This window comes from Orycteropus afer, unplaced genomic scaffold, assembly GCF_000298275.1.
Source record: "Orycteropus afer afer isolate SDZICR_OR568_19922 unplaced genomic scaffold, OryAfe1.0 scaffold00004, whole genome shotgun sequence".
In the NCBI taxonomy this organism is placed as follows: Eukaryota; Metazoa; Chordata; class Mammalia; order Tubulidentata; family Orycteropodidae; genus Orycteropus; species Orycteropus afer.
Genome location: NW_006921591.1, coordinates 23,730,492 through 23,733,748, shown reverse-complemented (window position 1 = coordinate 23,733,748; position 3,257 = coordinate 23,730,492). Strand labels below are relative to the sequence as shown.

At 33.3% G+C, this 3,257-nt stretch overlaps 1 pseudogene; it reads right to left on the bottom strand.

Moving 5' to 3' along the window:
• Positions 1–342: 342 nt before the first annotated feature.
• LOC122149725 lies at positions 343–1,105 on the bottom strand (annotated as a pseudogene).
• Between the last annotated feature and the right edge of the window lie 2,152 nt (positions 1,106–3,257).

Genomic DNA, 3,257 nt, shown 5'->3' with positions numbered 1-3,257 from the left:
TAAGTGCTCCAAACTTTTAAGTACTCACAATACCTACACCTGTGACTGAAACCAATTATCCCTTTTATCTCCTACCAAGACAAACCAATATGTAGGCAGTTTTCTTTGTTTAGACATGGAAGCAGTTTCAACACTGGCCACAATGTACTAAAGGTACTGTGCCAAATATTTATAACTTATATAAAAAATCCACATCCCCATATTGGTCATCTGAAGATGAAACCAGATAACTCACTAAATGTTAACTGGCTCTACTCTCCTATATTAAACATAAAACCACATGGGAAATATGGAAATTCAAATAGAAATAGCATAAACATGTCATAAATTGTAAACATAAAACTATTTGTGGGACAGTATGGATGACAAATGGTATACTGTGCAAATTTTAGAATGAGGCAGACAAAAGTTGGAAGGCCAGTTGCTTTCCCCTCCTCCTTCTTCAGCTTCATCTCCTTGGGTATATGATGACCAAAATGTCAAGCTGTCTCTCTGTAGCTCCATTATTAGCATGCTATCTTTGTATGACTCTTCACTTAATGTATCAAGATCAGCAATGATTTCATCAAAAGCTGTCTTTGTGAGAGAACAGGCTTTCTCCAGGGAGCTCAGAATCTCATAATAAAACACAGAGAAGTTAAATGTCAGACCCAGTGATACAGGATGTATTGATTGCATTTCCTTTTTGCTTATTTCAAAATCTTCTTGGTATGCCTGCTGTGACTGATCCAAAATCTCTTTCTTGTTATCATCAGCTACAACTGATGCATTCAGGATCAAGAACCTTTCCAAAAGAGATAATACATCACTGCAGATATCTCAGTTCTGTCTCAATTTTCGCTCCATACTCTCGAGTTATTTGTTTTTGTTTTTGTTTTTTTTTCTTCTCAGCACCATCTGTATTTTGCTCAATACTTGAGATAACCCAACAAGATGACCTATGGGTTCCTACAACATTTTTATAAGAAACTGAGAGATGATTCTTTTCCTCATTGGATAATTCATCTTCTTGCTCAGTTACAGACTTCACACAGGCTGTCATGTTATCATATCATTCAGCCTGCTCTGCCAATTTGACCTTTTGCACTAGTTCATTTTTATCCATGACTTAATGGTCTGTGTCTAGAGTGCGTGGTGGCAGTATTTGGGTAGCAGAAGTAAGAAGGCTGAGAGTTTGGCCTGGGATTTCACTCTTCCTAGGATTACTTTTCTTTCTTTCTTCTTCTTTTGTTTTTACTTTACTTTTTTGTTGTTGTTAACCTTATCCCTAGTTTTTGTATATTTTCCTTTTTCTTTTCATTGTATTTTTTCTTTTTCTTTCCACATATTTATTATTTGCTTGTTTGCTTTTTTGTTTCTTTCTTTTTATAATCATCTTGTTTTATTATTTTTTATATTGTTGTTGCTGTTGTTATGTGCCTTCGAGTCAGCCCCAACTCATAGCAACCCCTCCTTGGGTTTCCGAGGCAGTATGACTACGGAAGTAGGATTGCCCAACCTTCCTTCTGAGGAGTGGCTGGTGGGTTTGAACTGCCAGTCGTCTGGTTAGCAGGCAAGTGTCTTAGCCACTATGCTACCAGAGCATATTTTTTATATTGTTTAATTGTTACATTACATTTTTTATATTGTTTTATTTATTATATATATATTTTTACTGATTGTATTTTTTTCTTTTTCTTTTGTCCCACATGGCAGGAGACAGCAACTGGGCTCACACTTCCCAGCCACACCTGCACCTCCTAATAACCTACCCACTGAAATCAAGTGGTGAGTGACTAACTGTTGTCACACTAGTGAGCAGAATAGCACACTCATACCACTTCTTTAGATATATCAAAGCAAAATGAATAAGGAAAAAAAAAAAAGACAAAATATACCAACATACAATCACCAATTAAATACAAATGAAGCAAAGCCTCAATGTTTCAGAGAGAATAGACAACATAAGTTCATACAAAGAAACAAGACAGAATGGTTCAAAGAAGTGACCAAAATGCAGAGCCAGAAAACACTCCTGAGGAGGAAATGGCATTGGAACAACCTGACAAGGAGTTTAAAGAATTGTACTTAGGTACCTTTGGTGGATTAGAGAAAAAACAAGGAAAACATAGACCCCCCCCCAAAAAAAAAATTAAAGACAAAATTCTACAATAATTCAGGAAAATAATAGAGAAGAAGAAGAAAAAAAAAAAAAAAACTCATAAAATAAAGGAAAAATTCAACATAAAACAAAGAAACAAATAAAAATCTAGAAAGGCAATACTAAGATTTCAGATATAGATAACACATTCAAAAGTCAAAAAGTAGAACATAATCAATGAAAGACAGAATTACCAAGATTTAAGACAAATTTCTCAATGCTAATCTATTAAAGGAACAAATAGTTAGAATAGAAAAAAAAAAAAAAAAAAAAAGACAAGAAGACCATGAGAATTATGAGACACAATCAAGAGAAATAACTAACATGTGACAAAAATTCCAAAACAAGTGGAGACAAAGAGAAAACCATAGATAAAATTGTCAAAGACTTTTCAGAGTAAAATTTCCTGAATATCAAGAAAGGTGAGAAGATATACATTCAAGAAGGTCAACAGATGCTGAACGTACTAGCCTCCCTCAAAAATCACCAAAACATATCACAATCAAATTTCCAAAACCAAAAACTAAGAAAGAATCTTGAAAACAGCTCAGGAAAATTGAAAACTTACCTACAAAGGAGAAAAAATATGACTAAATTATGATTTCTCAAAAGAAACCAAGCAGGCAAGAAAACAACTGGATGACATATTAAAAATTCTAATAGACAATAATTGCCAACCAAGAATTATATATCCAACCAAATTGTTGCTAAATACAATGGTTAAATTAGGACATTTCAAATTAATTTAAGGGAATTTGTAACCACCAGACAAACCTTGCAAGAAATACTAAAGGGATTTTATAAACAGATAACCAAAAATGGAAGAAAACTGTCAAAGATTAGTACACATGACAGTGTTACCCAATAACCAAGCCAGATATAGAAATATCCAAAATATAATAAACCCCCAAAATTGAAAACAGGAAACCAGAAACATCAATTGGCAAATAAGGACAGACACATAGAGAAAAGAGAACAAATAGTGTAGTTACAGAATATCCAAATTCAGAGTTAGTCAAGATGATTTCAAGATAGAAATAGAACAGACTATTTTAAATTAGAAAGAAAATTAATAAACTTCCTCATTAAATAAAAAAGAGGAAAACCATAAAGACTT